This window comes from Pinus tabuliformis, chromosome 7 (assembly GCF_031772625.1).
Source record: "Pinus tabuliformis cultivar Carrire ecotype Pingquan chromosome 7, CPIR1, whole genome shotgun sequence".
Classification (NCBI taxonomy): Eukaryota; Viridiplantae; Streptophyta; class Pinopsida; order Pinales; family Pinaceae; genus Pinus; species Pinus tabuliformis.
In genome coordinates this window covers 1,713,859,494-1,713,886,745 of record NC_142293.1, presented here as the reverse complement: position 1 = coordinate 1,713,886,745, position 27,252 = coordinate 1,713,859,494, and the positions used below count along the sequence as shown (strand labels likewise).

The following is a 27,252-nucleotide window of genomic DNA, read 5'->3' as shown; positions in this document are numbered from 1 at the left end:
AGTACATAATATGCACTTTGTAAAATGTTTGGAAATTTTTTTGTAAAAGTATTCAAATTTCTAATAATTTTCTATAGTCTCTATATAGACTTTTGTGATTTTCAAGGTAAAACAATTTTATACTATAAGATTTGGGTGAATAAATTCTAGAAAAAATGGAAATTAATGAATCATTTTTTAGGAAAAATCATGGAAAATTAGCCCATTTGCAAATATTAGTCCCTAAAATTTTCCCTACTCATCTCCCTCATGGGATCGCGGTTTGAGGGCCCCACTCACATAGCTAGAAAAACATAATTATATTTTTATTATTACATAGCTTAGGATTTCTTGTTGAGTAGATCATTGTTGATGATTTATTAGAAGCACCTGCAATTTTCATTTTGGTTTCTTGATTTTGTTGTAGATTAGAAAGAATTTCATTCCATAGATTTAAGCCATTAGCCATCAATAAATTAGTTTCTACAAATTCAACTCATCATTTCCACATTTACATAAAGTTGTGCATGAATTAAGAAAATAATATGTGTTGTTGCAGGAGTTGTTAATTTGCAGGGAGGAACTCATTCCACCATCCTCATCTAAGTCTTCTCCACCTCTCGCCCAATCCTACCAACCACTAATTCATATTTCTATTTTGTAGCCAATGTGGACATGCACCTTGAGAAAATCCAACTATCCTAAAGAATTGGGTTCATCCTTGGGTAATGGGCACTGTCCCCATACCTTATTCCGTCATCATACATCTTCCTAGAACTTTCTTCACCTTCCCTACCTTCCTACAACTTTCAACTAAGTTTCCTGTAGTAAATGAGGACATCCTGTAGTAACCATAGGAAATCCTGTAGCAACTAAAATAAACCTGTGGCAATTTGTTTTAGACGGTTTTGGGAAGAAATGATGATCATAGCCTAGGGTAGGCCTTCAACTTGACCTCCATAACCCTCAATTCCATTTTGGACCAGTTTTCCCATACGTTTCTCCCTTGCAAAAGATCAACTTGTTTAGCTTAGCATTTACATTTTTAAATTGAAAAACAAAAAAATATCGTATACAATATTTAGCTAGTGCATGCATACATCATTCATAGCAATGTTATGATAATTTCCATGTCTAATTACTCCACATTGCTAGATGATAGAATGCAAGGTTAAATTAGGTCTCTTCTGCAAAGTAATGTGTGTTAAGTATTAGCTAGGTAATTTCATGTCATTCCATAAAATTTTCTTTTCTGTATTTTCATTTCCTTAAAATAGGCAAGCATTTACTTTTTGCTTCAAATATAGATTTACATTCATTGTCAATAGCTAGCCTCCTTCTAGTCAATAGAAGACTGGTTGAGAAACCCTAATGGTCTATCACCCCAGTTGAGAGGTGACAAGAGTAGAATGTTGCATCTGTTGTGAATATAACACTGTCACCTCCAATTTTGTATGAACCCCAGGTTGAAAAAGTAAATTTGGTCTCCCTCAGAGTTGTAACATCCTTGTTGCAATACTGGGGCTCATCACTTTTTGGCACTGTTGCTAGGGAGGTGTCTAGGTAGATATAGTTTTTGCTTGCCTTTCTATTTGAAATATAGTAAATAGATGCAATTCATTTTTTCCTTTTGTTTTACATTCAATAGATAGTTGTAATTTCTTCTTTCTTTCCATTCTACAAGTATTTCCAGTCAACAAATTATTGGAATTTTTGCTTTCTTTCCATTTTGCAAGTAGTTCTGAAAAAAAACCTGAAAGGAAAAATCAAATTTCTTTCATGCATCATAGGAGTAGAGACAACTTAGGGAAATTTCTTCCAAATACCCCCACATCATCAAATATCCAACCTTCCCTATCCTACGATGGATGTGACCTAGAGGACTCGTTAGGCGAAAAACTAGAGATCTTTGAAGAACCTATTGGGGAGGAATAAGAAGAAACGATTCAACCAACCTACACCATGGATGAATATAGAAATGGGATTGAAAACAAAGATGGAGCTAAAAATAGAACTGAGGATGATTTTCCCATTAGAGAAACTAATAGAGATTCTAGGATGAAAAACATAAGCCCCTCTTCGCTTCCTCACTTCCATGGGTTAACCTCAGAGGACCCTAATACCTTTTTGTTTGAGTTTTTTGTCATCTACAGAACTTATGATTATACCTCTAACAATCAGAAGTTGAAATTGTTCCCATACACGCTCAAGGATGTAGCCTTGTGTTGTTTCATGGGTTTCCCTATGGAAAACATCACAACCTAGGATAAAATGCAACAAGCCTTCAATGACAAGTACATGTATTATTTTAAGTCCAAAGAAACCAAAGAGGAAATATTTAGAATGTCCTTGGGACATGATGAATCTTTGGAAGATTATGATGAAAGGTTCGAACTCAGCTACATTCTGGTCAAGCCTCTAGACACTATTGGACACCAAGTTCACCAAGTTGACTACCTTCCATCCAACATCCTTGAACCTAGGATGAGAGTCTTCTATATGTGCAACACAATTATAACATAGATCTCCATAGCTCGACTAGTGGAAATCGCTTTCAAGTGGGTCTACGATTTAAACCATTATGTCTGATTGATGTTCCCATGCCTCATGTGACTACACAGACTTAATCCACATATGTATTGTCTGAGGTTAATAAAGCGACGAAATTTATTGAATGCATCCAACACATCTACCAGCAGGTTCACAACATCTTGGAGAAGTCAAATGCCAAGTACAAGTAGCGACATGATCAACATTAGTTGCCACACAAGTTTCAGGTGGGAAACAATATTTGGTTGTAGTTTTAGAAATAATTCCTTACTGGAGCCCATCAAAAGCTTAGACCACTCTAATATGGTCCTTACACCATTACCAAGGCTATGAGAGATAATTATTTTGAGCTTAGCATTCCCTCAATCCTGTGCATGCACCCAATGTTCATTGTGGATCACCTTCAACCATACTTCCCACCATTACTGGACACATCAGACATTGAAAAACAACTCGCACCAATAGAGTTAAACCTAGACTACATGTAACATGCCACAATTGATCAGATTATGGACGCACAGGTCAAGAACAATTGCCAGCAGAAGATTAAACTATATTGGGTTGTCAAAGCTGACCAAATCCTACACCAGGGCAAGTGGCTCACCAGGGATGAGGTTCAATATAAATTTCCTCACCTTAGGGAGGCTCTACACACAATGGGGACCATTTCTTCCTAATGAGGGAGGAATTATCTGAATGGAAAATGGAATCTACCCATGGTATTCATCCACCAATGGAATTTACCCATGGTATTCATTAACCCATGGTATTTTCACATAGTATTGTATGTGAAATTAACCCATGGTATTTAGTCATCCATGGTATTTACCCACCCATGGACTTTACCTGTGGTATTGTAACAAAAAATGTTTATAAGTAACAAGTCACATTTTGTAAAAGGACAAATTATCCACCATAATGTAGCCTTTACAATTATTATCTATTTTAATAAAAAAAAATATTTGCAGTTTTGTTATTGTGTATTATCCTCTTTTCTTTTGGCATTTCAATTTTTTTAGATCTTGCGGGTTTCCCCTCCAAGATTCATTTCAATTTTTTAGATCTTGGGGGCCTCCCACCAAGATCCGGATCACACCCATCCTCATGACAAATAAGTTTTGCCTCTAAATTATCTCTTTGGATAGGGTTCTGATAGTGAAATCGTAATGAAATGGGTGAAATGGTTAGAACACGGATGTGGAAAGGTTAAAATGACATGCATGTTTTAGTATAGTGAAAAAATTGTAATATAACTCTCCCCCTTGAACTTATAATTTCCCACGATTTTATAGATCCAATCTTATAGGACCGTTGTAATTTGCAAGATTCATTTTATTCACTTGTGATGAGGGATATCTTTTATATGATTGAATGGCATATGAAGTATGAGCAATAAGATATGGTTAAAAAATATGAATAAGGTCATAATTATAGGCCATTATTTCAAAATGTGTATAAATAATATTCAATAAATCTATCAACTCATTAATCTACCATTTCCTTCAATGAAAATTGATTCAACATTTTGTAGTCACCTTATAATGAATACTTCTTGGTGCATTACTTTGTTACTTTACTTGCATGTTCACAATGTATTCTTGGAAGAAACTAGCTATGAAATGTGAAATCAACTACAAAATGTTGCAAATTCTGCAGTTTTGTCTTCAACTTTATTGTTGTTTCAAAACTTATTGTTCTTAGATGTTGATAATTCTTGATGATGTTGATGAATGTTAGAGTTTCTATTTTAAAAGAGAAACAAATTCTTCAAAGAAGTTATTTGAGCTTGAAAATATTATTCCATAAAGAAATAAGGGGACAAAATAAAATTTCAAAAAGAAAGGGGAATGTGAAAATCCAAGCTGCCAAGGATCCCTTGGTTTTCAAGTAATATTTTTTGCATAGAAATGTCAACAATGATGATTTTCATGTCTATGCTTTTATTTTTATTTTTATTTTTCTTTTTTAAATTGAAAGAAATAAATTACATTTCTTTTATTACTAGGGGAGAAAGATATTCCTTTTCTACCAAATTCAAATTAGAATTCTCTTGCAGATGTCTAACAAACTCTTCCTTTGTCAAAGGCCAATGATATCACTTTAATCTATGTCCATTCACAACAAAAGTGATTATTTGTTCATCATTAGTCTTGATTCTAAATACTAAATTATTAAAAATAATTTCAATTTCATAAGAAACAACCCAATGTGTTTGAAACGTTCCTTGAAAATATTTAAACTTAGAATGAAAGAGAAGATATCAAACACTTAGCTTGAAATTCTTGACTTCGATGATTTTTTCATGCCACCTGGTTCTTTGTTACTTAATTATGCTTATTCTTTGTGTGGAATCTTATCAAATTTCATCTAATTCATTTAGTTGTGACATTCCTTGCTTTTATGCTTCAGAGAGATCAAGTCCCTGTAACAACCCTCATCAAAACTTCCATGTAATAATGTTAATAAAAAAAATAATAACCAAGGTCATGGGACATGTATTCCAATATAAATGTTGGGAAAAACATCCTAGTGTGGATGTTCATTTTGTTTATTATGGCTAAGGAAAATTGTCAAAGGCAATGGAAAAATCTTTGGGAAAGAAAAGTGGCATTAATTGGCATTTTATTTATGACAATAATGGAAATTAGGAGAAAAGGAAAGTGAAAGGTCACAGGGTGCACATGAATAGTAAAATGAAGCAAAATAATGGAAAATGAAGAAAATAGAGGACTCATTGATAAAAAGGCTTCTAAGGATTAGTTCACAACCTTTGTCAGTTTAACCTTTTGTCAGTTCAACTTTCGATTTCTCTCTTTCTCTCATACTCTTGGACACTTAGAGTATTCTTAGAACATTCTATCATTGGGGAAGGAGGATAAAGGAAGGAAAAGAAAAAAAAGGAAGAAAGGATCAAGCAAGGAAGAGTGGGATTCAAGTGACTACATTGGGATTACTTGTAGGTATCGAGTTGGATGTTCGATTTCCTTGCTAGTTTTGGCATGCATGGTACATGCATGTGTGTTTTGGTTATCTTGTTGTGTTTGGCATGGGTTTTTTCAAGTATGATAGTTTTTTTTGCCTTTCCTTTCCATTTCTAGATAGCCATGTTGTGATGGGGTTATATTGTTTTGGTTTATCTAGATTGTCAGATGGTTTCGAAATTGAGTATAGTGGTATCAGGGGAGAAACACAAGGCCTAGGAATCCATTGACTAGTGAAGGTGGCATTGAGGTAAAGCCTAATTATGTATGCCCTCGTTAGGCCTAGGAATCCTCTACTGGTGAATGGAGGGATATACAGTAAATTCTGGAGGGCAAAGCCTTGTTGGGTCTAGTAATATTCAACTGGTGAATGGTGGGATATACGATAAAGCCAAAAGGTGGAGACAAAGAAATTCTTCATGGTTTAGGTGGAGAGATTTGGAGGCATCTATGCTTGTTTAGGGCCTAGTGATTTGGTGGGATTGTGATAAATCTTAGTTGTATTGATGAGCATTTTGGGCCTAGGAATCCCTTGTTTGGATATATGACAAAGCCTGAGGAAGCCCTGGATGGTTTTGTTGTGATTCCCAGATTCATGCTTGGAATATGGCACGAGGGTGGTTGGCTAAAAGAAATACTTGGTTCAACACAATATATGGTCAGGTGGTTCATGGAAGTCCCTAACATGGTTGGCTTATGCATACATTAATAAGAAAACATTTTCTTTTGGTATTTCATGTGTAAATGTACTTGTTAATATGTGGTTTTTATGGATTTTCTACTCTTGTTATTTTAATGGTTATATGTTGGTTATAAGCATGGTTCATGACAAACTTTGGTTATGGATCTCATCATGATTTGATTAGTGCATATAATGTGAATGAATATATGACCTAATAGATAATAACACAACTATTGTGACAAGGCATCAATTCTTCTTGATGATTCTTTGATAAGTATGAGACCCCTATGCTCAGATTTGTTGTTATGACATGTAGATTACATGTTTGTGATATGTTTGATGAAATTCCTATCATGGCTAGTAGGGGTCAGGTCAATTACTTGTACCAATGTTTGCTTTAGTAGATTAAATTCATTGTTATTTATAATTTCTATAAGTTTCATGAAGCTTTGGGCATAGGCTTGAGACCTAGCCCAAAAAAGTGGCACAAAATATTAGGCCATTAGCTCAAAATTGCCTGAAGAAGGCCATAATCGCATGCATGAATTGTTGTGGGAGTGACTAGAGGGTCTCAGTCACATGCATGGCTTGTCATGGGAGCGACTAGAGGTATAGCTCAACAAAATGACAATTTGTCTCAGGGGTTGGGCACCTGGAAGGGTTAGCTGTCTCCTGAAGGTTCTGTAGCTCCTGAGAAAGGTCATATTGGTTTTTTGTCAGTTCCACTTCCGTAAATGTACATGGGGATTTGAATCACATCATAGTAAATCTTTGTGACATGTTTACCCTAGTGGATAGGTTAGCTTTGGTAAATGTAGGGGGGGGGTGTTACAAACTGGTATTTGAGCATGGTTCACCCTTTGGACTGGACATGCCGAATGTGTTGGTCATTCAAACATGTTAGTTTCATATGTGTTCTTTACGCTTGTGGTCTATGTACTTGTTTGGTAGGCATGGTTGCAATTGTGTCACAATGTGAAAGTAGATGGTGGTTTTTTTTGGCTGTATTTATCATGAGTGCATGTTGATTATGCACTTTTTATGCATGTTAGTGTTTATACATCATTATTTATACATTGACATTGTTATAGTTGTTGTCCATGAGGTCATAGTATGTGGTTGGTATAGTCATGCATGGTAACTGGTTGATGGTTGAGATGATGTTTATATAATGTTGTGATTATGTTTACACATGTATTGCGCTAATATGGTTGACCTTGCAGACAAGATATCCTCCCATTAACTACACTGAGGTATGTTGAATATAATGTATAAATAATTTTTCGGAAGAAATCACATTGAAGATTTTGGTCAACAAGTTTTGAACCAAAAAGAGTGGTTCATCTTCAAGACATGATGAAGAAACAGATCTAGGAAGAAGGTTAAATAGGGAGACAGGTCAACCTAACAGCTAGAAGAAAACAATTATATTTGACTCGGGAAGGGAAAGGGGAAATGTTTAATAATATTTAGATAAATTTTATTAATTTATTAATTGTTTATTATATTTCTATTTCATTAATATATATATATATATATATATATATATATATATATATATATATATATATATATATATATATATATATATATATAGATATATATATATCAACTTATTAACGACTATATTTTATAAGGGTTTTAATGATATTTGATTCTCTTTATTTTATTTATATATATTTCGATATAACCAAAGATTAAAAACTAATAATAAAGTGATTCTAATATTACTGAGAACTAGTATTAATATTAATAATACTAATATTTATATTATTAATAATAAAAATATTGATAATAATAATATTAATCCTTAAAAAAAAAAAAAAGAGGAAACAAAGCGCCAGACAAAGATGGAGAAAACTAAGAAGAGAGGGCAGGAATCCAACAACTACTAATTTTCCAACCGTCGTCCCTATTAATATTACTGGAAGACATCTCAATTTCAATGGCTTCCCTAAACTTACGATGATGGAAAATTTGAGGAATCTTAGAGATAACCCTAGCCTCCTAAATGCATATATGATGCTTGGTCTTCTCTGCATGTTCGACCAAAGCTAAAGATTTGGTCCTCTTGTGCTCGATATTAGAAACATGTTCCTTCATCCTCTGGTTAATAGAACGATCAATTTCACCGATGTATGAGGTTCCACAGGAACAAGGGATGATATAAACACCTTTCATATCCAAAATCTTCAATGTGATTTCTTCCAAAAAATTCTTTATACATTATGATATGGATCACAAAAGCTTGAATTCGTGTATGTTGAATATGTTATGTTTTGGTTTAAGAAAACATGGTATACTTGTAGGAAGTAGGTCAAAGACGACTAGCAAGATGGTAGAATTTATTTTATGAGACCCCCCCTATAGATTAGATAAGCAACATGGTGATGAGAACTCTCATAGCATAGAAGACACATTGAGAAGTTTGCAGGAATAAATAAGAGGTTACAAAGGAGATAATGATAGAATCATTCAGGCATAGGCGAAACATGTAAAGGTTAATGTTGTAATCCTTCAGAGTTTGTGAGACTTGCAGAAATAGGGACTTCTTAGGATGAACCATGGGGAGGAGGATAAGACTAATGTGTCATATGGGAGTAGATATCATGGTAGGAACAAGTAGAATAGGGATGACACGATCAAATATGGCAGGTTCTTGGATATTCCAGATAGGAGAGGTGATGGATACAAGTTCTATTGTAGTTATAGTTCTGATAGGTACCATGGTAATCATCATTATCATCCTTTAAGGAGGAGTGAGAAGGGATATTTTCTTGATGAGTTCAAGAAATCCAAGCCACATACCTTTTGGTGGGGATTTGAAGAACTTAGAAGATGCAAAGGCATGGTAACCTGGGATGAAGAAGTTCTTTGAGTTGCATGATTACACAGAGAACATGAAGGCTAGAATAGCTATCTTTAGCCTGAAAGGGAAATCAAACATTTAGTTGGAATATGTGAAGTAGTTTAGAGACATAAAGACAAAGGAGTTGAGTTAGTATGAATTGAAGAAACATTTTGTAACAACCTGGTGAAAATTCCATGTAACAAAAGTTAATAAAGGCAAAATTTAAAACCATGGTCAAGGCACACTTATTCCAAGCTGAATGTTGGCAAGGATATCCTAGTGGGCATCATTGGATGTGGTTATGGCTAAAGGAAATTGGCAAAGGAAAAGGCATTAAAAAGGAAAAAAGGCATTTTTGGCACACTTATTTATGAAAATAAAGGGAAATTAGGATAAAAGTAAGATGAAAGGGCACAGGTTGCACGTGAGGAGGAAAATGAAGGAAAATAATGGAAATTTAAGAAAATAGAGGCCTCATTGATAAAATGGCCTCTAAGGATCATTTTTCAAGCTTGGTCAGTGTAGGCCTCATCAGTGTAAGCTTGGTCAGTTCAGTTTTGGAGCTCTCTCATTGTTATATCTCTCTCTCTCTCTCTCTTGCACATTTAGAATTTTCTTGGAGCACTTTTGCCTTGGAGTAAGGAAGGAAAAGCAAGAAAAAGGAAAGGAAGGAAAGGAAAGAAAAGGGAAAGGAAGGGAAGGAAAGAAAAGGGAAAGGAAGGAAAACAAGGATCAAACAAGGAAGATCAAGATAAAGATGTTTCAGTAGGAATACATGCAGGTAACATATTGCATGTGTGATTTCATAGATGGTTTTGACATGAATGGATTTGCATGTTAGTGTATGGTTCTCTTGGTGTCAATGGCATGGTTTTGTCAGGCTATGAAAGTGGTTTTTAGCCTAGCGTTGCCTTTTTTCAGATTCCATGGTGTGCTAGGTCGTTGACCTCAGTTTTGATCTTTGTAATTTTTGGATGGATTTTGCAATCTAGTGTGGAGGTGGTGTCAAGGTTCACTCCCAAAGGCCTAGGAATCACTTGACCTATTTTGGCTAGATACATAATAAATCTTTAGGGAGGAGCATAGTTTTAGGGCCTAGTTATTTGGTGTGGATTACAGTGAATCCTAAGAGATTGATGTATCGGTTTAGGGCTTAGTGATCCATGATTGGATTGTGGTAAAGCCTGAGAGACAAGGAGACAAAAAATTCCTCAAGGATAGTGAATGATTCTGAATGGAATTTCAACTTCATTTTGGTTTTATGATCGAAGCACCAGCTTTAGTGTGATCATAGTTTCGTGAGGTTCAAGGTGGTTTAACCTCTCTATTCTCTTGGTTTTTTTTGGATTGGGTTATCCAAGAGATCCTACATTCATGCTTGTAATATGGCACAGGGGTGACTAGTTGAAAGAAAGATTTGTTTCACCCATGTCTATGGTCAGGTGGTACATAGAAGTCCTGAACCTAGTTAGATTTGCCTATGTTTAGTAAAATCTAAGTTCTCTTTATTTTGTAATTGTTTATATGTGGATTTAATGGTTGTTATCTGATTGTTCTTTTCATGGTTTAATGCTGGTTATAAGCATGGTTATATGACTAGTTATTGTCATGGTTATTTCATCTATTTACTTGTAACTGAAAGGATAATGGATGGAAGACCTACTTGATGTCATAACAGTTCAAGGGAGAAGGTGGTGATCCTTCTTGACATGTCTCATAAGAGTTTTCAGTCATTCATGCTATGTCTTGTATCCTAAACTTGTAGATTTCATTGATGCCAAGTGTTTGATAGAATGTCAGTCTCGATTGGGGATTGTCAGGCGTAGTACTAGAGTTAGTTTTCGGTTTATTATTATTGTCATCATGTGTTTAATGGTTTTCATAAGCTACAACAAGTTATGGGAAGTGGTTGGAATTATGGGCTTGAAAAGTGCCTTAAATTCCATGGACTCTGGCATAGGTACACTGGAAATAGTCCTTGGATGTAGGCATGAAGGCATACTGGAGCATCCAGAGCTCTCTGGACACTGGCATGCCCATAACATGGGAGCATACAGAGGTTTAATAGCTTAAAAAATCATTGGGACCTATGGGAATGGTATCGGTGTGGTTGGGATGGCTCTTAGGAGTGTTGTTGCTGATGTCAAAGGTATGTTTGATGTGTCTCCATCGATTCCACTTCCTAAGGTCACCTAGGAGGTTGAATCATATCATACTAACCTCTCATCACATGTTTACACTAACTAGCTAGTTACTTAGGTAGACATGGGAGGAGGGTGTTACAGAGTGGTATCAGAGTGGGTTGCATTCTTTTTGGGTCATATCTGATACCACATAGTGGTATTATAGCATGGTTGACCCCTCGGATTGGATGGGATGTGGGTTGGTCATGTGTTTTCATTGGTTTCATATGTGTTCCTTATGCTTTTAGTCCATGTTCTTGTTGCATTTTCATGGTGTTGATGATGGTTGTAGAGATGTCACCAAGTGAAGGTTGATGGTGTTGTTATGGAATGTGTCATCGTGAGGGTATGGTTGTATATGCATTTGTTATGCACGTTAGTGTCTATATGTTGTTATGCCTGCCTTGTCATGGTGAGGGTTGTTGTGCATGAGGTAATTGTATGCAATTAGGTCATCATGATGCTATTGGTATGTTATGATGTTGATGTGTTGGTTGAGATAGAGCAGGAGATGCAAATTGTTAAAGTGAAGTTGCAGCATTAGATCTTGAGGCAATAGCATGTCGTCATACATGTTTGGATGTTGGGCATGTAAGTATGTTAGTAATGGAATTTTATATGCATTATGTTTATATACATTAGGTTTATGTACATGTTTATTAAAGTTATGCTTACATACATGATAGATGCTACTTGATTAGTGTAGTCATATGCACATGTCACTACAAGAAAAAAGGACATTGGTGAGGGGAGAAAAATTTCACCATAAGCTCATTAGTGATGGTAAAAAGAGCCTTCGTCACCAAAAACTGAACGTCACCAAAATTGGCGTCGCCAAAAGTATAGGTGTTGTAGTGAAATTCAAAGTCTGTCACCAATAATGATTTATAATGCCGGATAGTGACCGTCACCATTCCATATGAGCAATGGTGACAGACCAGAGCCTCCATCACCAAAAACTAAACATCACTAAAGGTGGTGTTGCCAAAAGTATAGGTGTTGTAGTGACATTCAAAGTCCGTCACCAGTAATTATTTATAATGATAGATAGCGACTGTCACCATTTCATATGAGCAATGGTGATGGACCATAGCCTACATCACAAAAAACTGAACATCACCAAAAATATAGGTGTTATGGTGACATTAAAGGTCCATCACGAATATTGATTATAATGACGGATAGTGATCGTCACCATTTCATATGAACAACAACGATTTATTGTGATGGATCTTTCATGGTCGTCAATATTGGTGCATATATATGGTGACGTTCATTGACCCTGACCAAAAGCCGAATTGCCATAAGTATAGGTGTTGTGCTGACATTCAAGGTCCGTCACAAATAATGACTATAATGATGGACATCGACTGTCACCATTTCATATCAACAACAACGATTTATGATTACAAACCTTTGAGGTTCATCACTATTGATGCATATATATGGTGGTGTTCATTGACTGTCACCATTTCATATTTTGATGATGGTTGAAAAATGTCACCAAAGCTCATTGGTGATGGTCAAAAGCTCATTCCATATGGATCATGTTAGGGCACGATGGAATCGAACCACCAACTCCTGCTTGTAAGTTAGGTGCTCTTCCATTGAGCTAGCACCCTTTAAAGAATTAGGCTTTTAAAATTAGACCTTAAAACTTCATAAATTGTAAATTCTACAACTTTCAATAAATTAAATTCTCGACAATATTTTACTAAAAAAGCAAAGAAACATCGAAGTTGTAGGTTCCTACCTCATGGTTATGGAAGTTATGAAAAGTGGGTGGAGGGAAAAATAATTATGTAAAGAGAATCAATATGTTCATTAGAATATTGAATTAGAAGTGAAAGTCTGAAGACATTTACAATCTAGAAATGACCTATAACTAGAAAATGCACCAAATATTGCAAAGCAAATGTCATAAGTTGATAACATTTTGAAGAAGAACAGTGATGAAGACAGATGCAATATGTTATAGGTTGAGTGAAATAAAAATCTCAATGTTGTTGTTGTTTGGTGTTTAGATATCTGAATGATATCTAAACTTCTGTGCAAATGTAACACGGATCTCTGGAAACCATGAATGACATAATGTAAAAAAAAAATTATATATCTATATATATATATATATATATATATATATATATATATATATATATATATCCCTTTTACATAAACCAACATGCAATTTGGAATTTCACAATTCCACACTCAAAACATGACACCAACCAAAAAATAAAAGAAATTGACTTGGATAGAAACCAATAGCTTCACCTTCATTCTTGAGGTGCTTCTGTTTATTTGAATTTGACTCATGAAATTCTTTGTTTGAGAAGGAACCAAAATCATCACTAGTATTAAATTCATCCAACACGGACTTTGGATATCCGACTAACATCTACATTTTTGTTGCCATGCTTGAAAACCATGGAGTTTTATGTTGATAGTAGAATAAGATGTGTGCATGCTACTTAAGAACACCTTCCTTATTAACCATTGTTACCTGACAAAAACCAAAGAGACAACACAATATCAGCGTACACAAAATCCCCTACTGAAATATAAGCATAACTTAGAAAATAAGTCTAAAAGATGTTCTTAATTAATAAACTTTGTATTTGGAAATAATGTTTCTTTAGATTTAAAAAATACTATGTTGTACAATGCTTCTGTCTATTCATCCAGGCAATTATATCATAGCATATGTCACAAAGTAGCAATCTACAATACCTAAAGTAAAAAGACAAACTTGCTCAAGAAAATAGATTTAGAAAAGAGATTTGAAGACTATAAGTTTTTCATCAAATCTTTACTTAATTTAAGAACAAACTAGTTGGAATTTGAAAATCAAAATCATTCATAGGAAACGAATAGGACAATGGTCAATGTCATTATTCATACAAATAAAGCTAGAGTCACTATTTCCATTGCAGATAATTGAAATTTGGGTAGTGGTCTAACAATTAGAGCTTATTTTCAGGAAAGACTCATTAATACCATCATTTTTTTCCACGGTCTATTGTGTCTCTAGATCTAGATCATATAGCTTGCCATTCTGAAGTTCTACTTTTCAAGTATTGATTTCTGGATCACCCTTTAAAACAAAATTCTACAACTCCAGTTTATTTTATTTTGTCAAGAGAATTGGCAGGACCTTCCCATCCTCTGTTTTATATAATCATTAACCATCTGTTTTATATAATCATTAACCATCCATCAATGATATAAAGAATAATAGATACAGAACAAAGGCCAAAGATGTTCTTGTTGTATACCTATGTTCTAGGACTCATCTGACCTTATTGGTGCAAAGAGCTCACCCTGAAAAAATAACATCCACGTGGAATTTATAAAAAATAAATAAATAAAGCTCCAAGTAAACCAATCAAAATATGAACATCCTTTTAATCAATAAAATCTTTGACTTAAAATAAAAGTGGCCTATAATTGAATGTTATATCAACCATGTCAAGTAACTAACATCGGGTGAGAAATACAATCCATGCATATTGGATTAGTGAAATAATTGATCTCGTAAAGCTAAAAAATAGATGCCTTAGAGCTAGGAAACACAAATAAATGACTTAGATCTAAGCCATGAGGTTGCCCTTTCAACCCTGTCGTTAAATAACTCTTCTTTCTGTCACTTACCATTAAACTTTTTTTGATACTAGGTGGAAGTGGTATTGTAACATTAACCTCTGATAGTTTGTTTCCACGACTACTTCTCAAGATCCGCTCCATTACCAACATTTGGGGCTAGATAAGAAACATGCAAAAACCATCAACGTGAAAATCAAATCTACATCCTTGTAAAAAAATGGGAGGAAAAAAAAATCCACAAATTGAAACTGACTGTAGGATACCTCATTCCTGCAACATGATTATCTTGTCATGAACAATACAGAAATAAATCAGGAGAAATGTAATTTTTGCCACATTTTGACAATGAAATCTTTTGCATATTCTATGAACACTTGATGAAAAAAGTCAGCTAAAGCTTTTTAGCATCAGGATTATAGTAAAACATAAAGGAATCACTCCAACACATACACAATCCTAAACATAAGTATCTATACATATAAGTATTTATTGAGGACACTTTATTTTGTGAAAATATGGAAGTCAAATATTTGAAATAACACAATTTATGGTACCACTACCTTACAAAGTCCATTCATTCGAGTATTTACGAATTCCATTTAGGAATTTATTCAAAGTTCAAAGTTAAAACAATTAACATGTAGCCTAAAAAAACTCAGATTTGAAAAGGAGACAACCAAAATATGTAGAGTATATATCTCACATTAATATATCCTAATTTCCAAACATTGAAATGACACTTTTTAGCATACTATTGTGAATTCATCCCAAAATGCTAGAAAAATATATTGATGGTTTTTGCTAATATAGAAATTATATACATTCATTTATTTAAACATATAGATTGCAATGTCAAACATATCTAAGTATGCACACAATATGTGGCATCTTTAGCACTGGTGTGTGAACTTGAGACAACAAAGTCTAACATTAACATTTTGCCTACAATATGCACTAGCAGAATAGGTGAACAATAGTATTGTAGGTATGTGTTATGAATATATGTATTTTAGGCCAATAAGAGTATGGTTGGAACATTCATGTCCAACCCTTCCAATTTTTCCTATAATTTTCATTGGTCTGATAGGTGAAAAATAGAACTGTAGGTGTGTATTCTGTATCACTTGCCTAAATCCAACACCTTCAGCATAGAAATTTCAAAGAATATGTCCAGAATTGGTAGGTAATTTGCAAAATGAAAGAGTTGGCTTGATTGTTTCTGGAGAAGACTAGATTCTTACATTGTTCGATGTAAATTTGTGACACTTTTCCAAGCTTAGATGGAACAAAAAGGAACCAACCTAGAAGGTTATTTAAAGAATCCTTGCTTAGCTAGGGTAAAATGTTAGCCCTTTTTCGTCAAAAAGCATAAATGTAAAAACTTTAAGAAATTCAACGAAGAGACTGTAGAAATGTTCTTATCAAACCACTAACATAAACAAAGCTAAGAAATATTGCTTTGTAGAAGAGATATTCATGGTCAAATTAACAATAAAGTGACCTTTTAGCATAGTTAATGCACTAGTGCTCATGTTGTAGTGTCCCAGGGCATGCTAGGGACTACAGGGAGTGATCATGTACATCTAGAGAAGAGGTGGGGAGACATCGAGCTATAGTTAGGAGGACTACAAGAGATGAGGGGCAGATACTTGAGGTACCCAAACTCTTGGATTATACCTTGCTATGGGAACCCCGAAGAGAGAGTAACAGGACTGGTGGATGTGGGTAGAGACGAATGCGGATGAAGTAGCAGAGAGTGCTATAGTGTAGGAGTTCCCGAGCAGCACGAGGCTAGCAGGCTGCAATAGTGCAAGACCTTGTTGTTGTCACAAAGGAGCCCTAGCTGTAGTCATGAAGGGAGACCTAGACGTAGTCTTGAAGGAGCTCTATCCATAGTCGAAAAGGAAGACCTAGCTACGATAAAAGGTATCCCTAACCGCAGTTAAAAGGAGGCTTAGCCACAACGAGAGAGAGGCCCAAGACACAGTTTAGAGAGAGGCCTAAGATCTAGTCAAGAGAGGCATAAAGACACAGTCAAGAGAGGTGAGATACATAGAAAAAGGAAGGCTATTATCCACAGCAAAGGAGGCCTTAATCCGTAGCAAGATGGAGGTCCTTATCGGCCATCAAGAAGAAGCATATAGCCGCAATCAAGGAAGGTCTAAATCAGCACTCGAAGAGGCCCTAGACGTAGTCAAAGGGAGGCCCTAGCCACTACAAGAAGGATCTATAAGACATAATGGCCTTTTACAATCATATACTTATGACCGAACCCAACTCTTATTATCGGGACTTATCCTAGTGTCCCGATAGGTGGGATATAGAGGAAAAATATGATCTCCCTTTCTCCATTGCATTCCTCCCATCTTGAAAATTGAAAGGGGACATAATGAATTTCATATACACATACTTAATAGATATATATTCACAATATCTTGCCATCTACTAGTTGCGCCTCTGGGTGGATCTCTCTATCCCTGTAGCACGAGTAAAATGGTTTGGGTATGGTAAGTGTTGCTAGCTAGTTTTTTGAACCTTTGTATTTACATCTATTTTCACCTGGCCTTACCCTACTCTCATCTCTATGTATTCTCAAATTAAACCAACTACACAATCAGAAACTTTGTTCTTGTATGGTATCTCAAAATATTTTTCAGACATAGAATTACAACATACTGTCACAAGGAGACTAATCATGGTTTAACAGATCAAATTTGACATCTTAAATTAACAATTTCCTTTTAGGTGATGCTAGTCTTTTGCCTAGGCCTTGTAACCATGCCTAAAGGAGTGTACTACATGACCGAGGGTTTTCACTACTGGTAAACTTAATTATAACTAATTATGAGAACAAGATAGCATTGTTTATATACCAGATTGCTTAAATTACTCTCAATGTGGTTGTACAGGAAAAATAGTTTTTGCCTTTGAGTAGAGAGAAAAAACAAGAAACATATGAAACATAAAACCAGGCATTCATCATTAACATTCTCGAATACTATGGTTCATTGGTAGTTTCTCATAGGCTTTAGCTGCTCACATTGGCCATTCCTTAATAATTATAGTCATCAACAAAGCTTCCATTTCTCACATAAGCCATTCTTGAATATCCATGTTTGATCCTCTAGGCTACAAAATACAATAGTGAAGAAACACTTGGCACCAAATTCAAGTTTGATTTAGCCTTTGCATTTTCCGGATGAGCACATGATCCCACATACATTGTATATATTCTTGGATGTGACATGAGTGGACCTCAAATTTTGGATCTATTGTATCATTTTCGACACAGTTATTGGGTTATTGTTTTCATGGTTGGGTAACAAGATAGTGGAGATTGAGTTGATCTCCATGGGATATAGAGCCAAAAATAGAGGGTTGTCTCAAACTATTGACACTTGTAGAACCATAAATACGAAAACATGTGTTTGAAGACAAAATCTAAAGAGAAAACTTTCACAAATTTATCTTTAATCCATTATAATAGAAAAATAATCTTTATAATAATAAAAATAATATATTTTAAAAGTATAGTTGAACTAGATATTAAGTTGCTATTTTGTGAGAAAAAAAATAACTAAATTATTTAACTACTAATTTATAAAAATATATATAAAATATCTATACACATTACTAATTTATAAAAGATATTTGATCCCTTTAGGGCATTGGTATATCCAAAATTAAGATGGATCTAGGCTAGTATATATTATTTACCATAATTATTGTTAAAATGTATAATGACTATCTCATATTTGTATTTGCATTGATTAAAAGATTATTATATGTAGTCATATTTTATATCAATTATTTTAATGCATCATATATATGGTTTTGTATAGTAAATTTATTTTTATGTTAAATTTTAATAGTTAAATTTAGATATTATTTCTTGATATTAGTTATTTTTTATTAGTTTTAATTTTATTTAGTTGGATCCATTAAAATTTGTTATGTGAGTCAATGTTTCCAATTAACAAGTGGGGTTGATCAATATAAATAAGTGAAATAAATTATTAAATTGTGATTTTTTGTTAATTTCTACTTAGTTAAATATTATATATAAATATCACTTGTGGTTATAACATACCAAACCATTCATTTTTAGTTGTTAAATATGATTATGTTAAAATAACTTTAAAAAAATGTTATCAGCCATGGCTAGAACTTACCAAACCATTCTTTTTAGTCCCTAGATTTGTTTATGTTAAAATAACTTTTGAAAAAATGTTATGACCAATAGTTTTGTTATATTCTATGGTTTTGTACTTTATATTCATTTAATTTGCTGGTTTTTGCACATGGTTTTGTTAGATTCCATGGTTCTGTATTTAATATTTATTTAATTTATTAGTTTTTTCTCATCAATTTTCTTTCATAAATTAAAACAAGCGAGAGAGACCTTGAAGTCTTGAAAAGAAATGTCATAATCTAGGTATTTTATTCTGGCCCCTCTTAATATATTTTTGGTTGTTAGATTTTTGTGTCAATAGACCCTTTCCACCTGGGGAATATGTTATAGTATTTGGCATTTTAACTCAGTCAAAATAAAACAAAATCAAATGAAATAAAAAAATAAAAAACATAAAATTCTCTAGTGCATAGTTTTTTCTTGCCCATGGTTTTTTCCCATGGTACTCCTAACCCATGGTTTTTGTCCATGGTATTTTTTCTGCGATGTTTCCTGTTCAAAGGCTAATAACTAAAGCAACCTAGATCCATTTTAACTATGGATCAAGCATTGAGATGATCAAATATCTTCACTTAAAGAGGTTTGGAGAGAGAGAGAGAGAGAGAGAGAGAGATTTGATGTCTCTTGATGCTCTAGAGAGATAGATCTACGCTAGTTATTTATAAATGAAGAGGAGTATTTTCTTGTAGTAGTACTCCTATTTGTTATATTTTTTATTTTGATTTTTGAGACTTGTTTATTTTTATAAATTTACAATTATTTCTATCACTATTTTTATGTAATTATGAAACTTTCCATATTTATCATAGTTGAAATTATGTCTGTATTATAGACATATTAATCAATAGCTTGTTTCTCTTAAGCTTTTTATTGCAAATTACCTAACATAATCTCTCTTATCACCCATGAAAAAAGTATTTATGGAATAAACTATTAATGGGATGGATAATAGATAAAATAATTGATTATATATTAAATTAATGTCTTTGGTTGATGATATTTAATATTATAGATAGTCTAATAGTTGATAAAAGTTTCTATAGGATGGTTTTATAAAAATCCTTTCCCAATCATTTGAGAGGTTATAAACTAGACCAATGGAAAAAAAATTATTGTTTCCAATTTTTATATAAAATAATTAATTAACTACAAAAATTAACTAAATTATTTAACTACTAATTTATAAATATATATATAGAATATCTATATACATTACTAATTTATAAAAATATATATAAAAAACCTTTTACATTTAAATTTATAATTTTATATAAAAATACACATTTTAAATATTAGATACAATCACTAAATCCACTTTTAAATAAAAGCAACACAAAAATAACAAAAAAAAAATTGTAAAAACTTGACCATAGGCTGCTACACATCAATGGCTACAATTAAAAAAATAACATAACTTTAACTAATAAAATCCCTAAATAGTCAACATTGTTAAAGATATATTAAGCACTATTGCAAGGTGTTTTCACTAGGGAGAACACCCAACCTATTTGCAACAAACCGTTCCATTAGCACCTAACCTATATATGGTTGACTTCTAACCACAGACTATGAAAATTCCTTCAAAAACTATCCACAAAACCAATGCTTTTTATGATTCATGTTGACGTCCAATCAGGAAGAGATCCACATTGCAAATGAACCAAATTAATGTTTTCCATGAAATAGTTTCAAGAAACGAACTGTTTTTAGAAAACCCGGTTTCTTGCATTAAAAAACGAAAACTACTATATAAAACACCATTTTCCATACCGTTCCATTTTTTATACAGTTTTTTTTTCAGAAACGAATACTTTCGTTCAGTTTCTCGTCATAGAGCTTGAAATTGAGATTACAGCCTTGAAATGAAAAGAGAGCAAGAAAATCTTTCCGTGTTGCATTGAAATGAGGGAGGGCTGGGAGTTACCCTAAGAAGTCTACGTTGTTGTTTTTTCTGCTATTTTCCTAGTGTTGTATACTACCAAACTACTATTTTTGTAATTCCTGGTGTGGTATACTACCAAACTACTATAAGAGTTCAACGTATATTTAATATAAATTTCATTGCCAATATAGAAATTGTGGGGCTAGTTCATTTTGTTAGGTTCCTATACCAATAGGTATCATTTCTCATAATTGACTACGGAAGTGCCAAATATGATCATCCTTTCCATGCTGCAAGGGTTCCATATTTTGTATATAGATAAAGAGAATTAAAAAATGTAAAGAGGGTATGCCCTAAAAGAAAAATCAAAGGGCAAGAAGAACGAATTGGTCGACAAAAGAAAAGGAAAATGAACCCCAAAGAAAGACCAGGAAAGTGGCCAGTCAAAATGTCACTTCTATCTCATTTGTGTAAAGCAAGTTCACAAAGTGCAAACACTGTTTTCTGACACACTTGATGGATGGCCCAATAGTTCAATCTGGGCCAGCCCATATTTAAATTTCCTATTGTAGAATAGAGAATGAAGGTCTGTCCAAACAATTCAATCTTGGCAGATCACTAGCTAAGTAGAGAAGCAAAGGGTCTCAACTGCTTAATCTGAGCCCTTGGAGGAAATAAGGGTAGATCTAGATAGGAGGGCAGTCAAAAGAAAAGAGAAAAATCAAAGTTTGCAAGTTCAAGTGCACTCAATCAAAATGAAGAAAAAATGTTAGGAATTATAGAATGGGTAAGTAGATTGAAGTTGCAGAAACAAGTCTATCAAAAGTGTCATTTTTTTCAATATGATCTACTTCATGCATGTCTCAAGTACCATGGAAAAGGTTTGATGACAGATCAGACGTTGCATGTCTAACTTCCCCTCTCCTCCCTCACAACAAATATTCACTAACATCCATTAAAGAGATTGGGATCTGCCCAAACTCTTAACTTCACTCCATTTTCAGAAAACTTAAGTAAAACTTCAGGTTTACTTAAGAGCTAAAAGCCACATTTCTTGTGTAAAGTTCTATTTCTCCTAACACCCTAAAGCCTAGGTGATTCAATTTCATGCACCTAGCGCCTCCCCTCATATTCATATTAATATTCTAACTTTATTATATAAATCCCCCTTATATTTCCCCTCCCCTATTATATATAAAAACCCACAAAAACCTAAAAATATTGTAAATACCCCGCCTCGACCTAATATGGCTATAACAACCCGCCACTTATCGCCCTAGGATTTGTTGACCTCCGGTCAAACGAATAACCATAGTCGTCGCGCAAACATTGGAATTTGATTAATATTTGATTAATCAAATAACCACAATTATTAAAACTCTTAACCCAAAGTTTATAACCCCGCCAAACTTTATTAAGCATTAAAATAATGCGCGGGTCCCCAGTCGTAAAGCCCCATCACCTACCCCTCCTGTCAACCATCCGATCCGGTGCTGTAGATCCAATGGCCCGCATTGATATCAGAGCCGCCCCGGTGTACGAGAGTTAGCGCCCGATGGAAAGCAGTTTTCCCGCCGTACCTTGGGACACGTGTCTCATTCCCATTGCATTGGGCCCGCTCTGACATAAACCTCCTCTGTACCAAAAGCGGTCCGATGGAAACCATTTACTGACCTCTGTCCCCACTGGGCACGTCACCCACCACGCCTGCGCCTGCGTCAGCACCCCCGCCACTATTTCATCCATCGTGTCTACCCTGTCACCCATCCATGTCATCCACCATGTCGCCTTTCGTGCCCTGCTACAGGACAAAGTTACATCATGATGACATCAGCACAAAAAGCACCAAAAAATCCCGAAAAATCCCAAATTTGTTCAAAAAGTCATGAAAGTGATGTTTTTTGTTTATTTTTTATACGTCGAACCGTGGAGACTGTGCATGTGAATTACGTTGAATCCACCATCAACGTCCCAGTCCGCCACCCAGGCGTCTTCATGCTGCAAACCTGACCTCCTCAGCTTCGTCTGCAACTGCATTTCACACCAAACTCTCGTAAAATAGGTATTTACCCGTCAGTCACCCATAAACCCTGTTTTTTATGTGATTTCTCTGTTAAGATCACTGAGAGAGCTGAATTCGACTAAAATACACTGTTGCCTGCAAACCTCTGCTCTCTAACTCACTGTTTAACCATGTTTTCGGGCAAAACCTGCCAATTCTGTGGCCCTTTGATAAATTGTCCATTGAACTTAAACTCAAGCTCATGTCCACCTACAAAATCATTGAAAACATCTGTAGAAGCCATGCTTTTCCACTATTTTTAGCCTCCTCATAAAAAACTCTGTAGACTCAGTCCTCCCTTTGAGTTTTGCTTAGTAAGGCCATTTTCACATAGAACTCAAATTGCAGAATTCCTGTTAAAAGGCCACTATTAGTACTCTGTTTCCTGTTGAGGCACAGACTCAAAATCTAATTATAAACATAGTTAATCATGGAGGCTCCAGTGGCCCTAAACATTGCACCCTTGAATGCACCTCATAAGCAGTTGGAGTGGTTACCTCTTGCTTATAGGGATTTTCATATTGATGACATGGAGGGTCAAAAGCCTCACTTGCAAGCTTTTTGTGAAATAAGGAATAGTCATAAGAACAAAACTGACATATTTAGAATCTGGGAGTCCAATATGCCTATATACTGCCTACCTTCAGTCAATGTCTTCCCTAACCTCATCCATCAATGTTGTGCTAACTATGAGCCTTCTCAAAGGGCAGTGATGGACCCTTCTAGAAATTTCCTCTTTTATATCACCCCTCAGTCTATAAATGAGATGCTGCACTTCGAGCCAACTCAGCCTTTGGTCCCTCTCACCATGAAAAATTTTGCTGGACCAAGCCTCCAAGTTGTCCTCTGCAAAAGTTGACCGAATTTCCAAGCTGTTTATGTCACCAAATTGCTACTCCAGATACAAAATTCTCTATCACCATGCCTGGTTTAGTGAGGCTAGAAAAATGCTCATAGACATGATTTCCTACATCCTGGGATTCAGAACAAGTGAGATTGTGGATGAGACTGTCTTTGCTTTGATGTCCATGTTTGCTCCAGGACATCCCGCTACTGTCAAGTACGATTATGCCACCTATATAGCTAACAAAATTCATGAGCAGTTCATGAACTTAAAGAGAGAGAGAGAGAGTGTTCAAATACACTGCATATATATACCATTTTATGATGTACTATCAACCTGAGAGTTTCCTAGTTCCCCTTAAAAAATTGGATGCTAAGGGGGAGCGAAGGTTTGTAATATTCTGGCCCTTAGTATTCCATCATGTTAGTAGCTCCCCATATACATATTGTGAGTTTATTGACGTTTTCATATATCTAGCCACCTGCTTGTTGTCAATAACTCCTCTTGCCAAGCTCTCTGATGAAATGCAGAAGATCTTACACTTCCCAAAGGAATACAACATTGGTGATTGGTATTTTTACCAAAACCATACAGTGATCAGGATCTATGGTTGTCAATTGGCTCCCTACAAACTCCCAAGGTATCTCCCTATGAGACTCTTCGCCCTGGAATACTACCGAGAATTCAATAGTTCAGATTTGACTCATTTCTATGGTGCTAGGAAAAAGGCACATCTCGAGATAAGGCACCAGTTGGGCCCTTTTATCTTTAATAAAAGGGAAGAAGCATGGAAGGAGGCTGACACTATTCTGAGAGACAAACTTAAGCTGAAACAAAGTTTTCTTTGGTCACCATATGACCCTGAACATTTCATAAGCTTTAGGAGACTCAAACACAAGCTTACAGGATATGTGCACTATAGTATCCTTCAAATTGAACAATATGCTAATGAACAGGAGTGGATAGAAGGCACACTAGTTGAAGAACTTACTGAAGAAGAGAGATTAGAAAAAGAAATGAAAGAGTTTGAAAAGACACCTGACCTAGACTCTGTTGGACAGGTGTTTTTCACATTGCCTTGACACCTTGGAGTGGGCACATCATCTGCCACAACTTCCCAACAACCTGGCCAAGAAAGTGCTCCATCTGCAGGGACATTTGAAGGCAAGGAGGTGCAACATTCAGAGCAGTAGGAGACAATGGCAGACCAGCCAGATACAACAAAAGAACAAAGTCAGGGGAAATCCCCTTCAACACAAGAAAAAGCACCTGGAGTCCCTGTCTTACAAACTCCTCTCAATGTGGAAAGAGCTAAGAGAAGGGACAAGCAAGAAGAGACACCCACAGGGGCCTCCACAAAACAACAAGGAGAGAAAAGGGAAAGTTTGAACCCCTACTCTAAGGAAGAATTTACAGAGGAGACAGCAGGCAATCAAATAGGGGAGGAAACAACTGAACAGTGGATTTCTCCAAGGATGGAAACATCAGCTAGCTCCTTTCAGCAGGAGCAAGATAGACAACAAGGTGTGGAGGTTACATCCACCAAGCAGTAGAGCAAGCAAGACTCTGACATCAAGAAGGCCTTCAATGAAATCAAGGCCCAAAATGAGTCGGTAAGGTTCTAGCTCTATAACCAATTACTAAGAATGGCTCCCACCAATCAACAGAGGCTAATGGCAGCCTATGATATCCATGAAGGCAAAATGACCCTCAGTCATTTCAGACCTATAGTAAAACAGCCCCAGTCAGCTACTGATTACATCAAAACCAATCTGGAAGTCCTTGCTAAAGACATCCACCCAATGGACCAGATTGAGTTACACAAACAAACTGGAGAAATGGTGTACTCCACCTTGGCAGATAAAGCAATATTGGCCCACAGATTACAAAATTCACTTCACAACACTTTTGCCCAATTGGAATTGGAGAAAGCTTCATCACAAGCCAAGGACAATAGAATCAAATCATTGGAGGAGATCATTATGGAATTGGGACATGATCCCAATGATCCCAAGGGCGTACAGGCTTTAATTAAGAAGAAAGAAGAAGATATAGCAGCCCTTAGAAAACAACTCAGGTTGCCAGCTACAATACATCCTCAAACCACAGAAGTAGCACAACAGAAAGAAGAGGAGGATGTAGTAAGTTTGCTTATGAGGATGCATGAAAGACTGATAGAAACAGAGAAAGCCTTGGAGGCATCACTGCAAGGAAAACAGGGAGAGTTGGCCTCTCAGCCAACTCAAACAGCTCTAACTCTTGGGACTGCTCCTCCTACAGTCACCACAGCAATCCCTCCTACTGATTCAACATCAACAGCAGGTACCTCAGCTCCAGCCTCAACTTCAGCAACAGTTACAACAACAACTACATCAGCAACAGAACAAGAAGCTAGCCTAAGTATGGAGGAGATGATGAAAGAAATAAATGCTCTGGAACTGCAAGTGGCAGAATTAAAAGAAGCCAAAGAAAAATTAGCCAAGATTGAGATGAATTATGACAAATCAAAAATAGTTGTGGCTAAGAAGACAAGGGAAGTAAAGGCCTTAGAGAAAAGAATAAAGGAGCTGGAGAAAGAGCTTACTCTTCACAAGACTTTAACAGAAATCAAAACAATTTTGTGGAGTAAAATTGGCCAGTCCATCACTGATCAATGGACAACAATCTAGACCATTCACGATCAGATTGAGTTGATTGGGATAGCTCAATTTGAGACTCAAAAGGCTAGAACATTATTGGCAAACAAGCCCGAGGAAGCCAAGAAAATGATCCATTTATTGAACACTCACACTAGAGAACAGTTAGCAGCTCTGGACATCAGGAACAGAATAGACACAATTTTGTTAGTAAAAAAGGTGCTAACCATGAGGAATTTTGTGCAGACTTTGGAGAGAAAGTGCTAGGAGATGCAAGCAGAAATAAGTATCTTCAGACAAAATTTTGTAGTGTTGCAGAGAAAGGGGTTGCCCAACTTACTGACCAGCAGTGGAAGACTGTTAACACATGAACAATATGCTCGAAGGGTAAATACCTATATCACAAATCAAATCACAGCATCATCAAGCAACACAGAAGAGACATCACCTCCCTCAGGACATGTTTTATATGAAAAATTGGAGCATTTGTTTTATATTGAACATGAAATAAACCATCTTTTTGAGGTCCAGCCAAATTACTACACATACACTAAAGCTGATGAAACATTGGTTAAGCTACAGAGACACTAGCTTCCTACAGATCAATGGTGGGAGAGCATGCTTGAGGTTTTGCCAAGGTAATTCAAATACTCTTTTTGATCTGCTACATAATAGCAAATTTAAATACAGAAGTCACCTACCAGAAAATCAAATTGGTAAAGTAAGGAATTCGTGCTAAAGACGCTGAGACAAACTCAGGCACAGGTGGCAAATGATAGCACATCAGGGACACAAATCAAAGAAATG

The 27,252-nt window shown here is 35.3% G+C and overlaps 1 pseudogene; it reads left to right on the top strand.

Annotated features, from left to right (window-relative positions):
• LOC149255186 (uncharacterized) overlaps window positions 1-26,816 on the top strand; it is a 178,164-nt pseudogene extending 151,348 nt beyond the window's left edge.
• The last annotated feature ends 436 nt before the right edge of the window (window positions 26,817-27,252 follow it).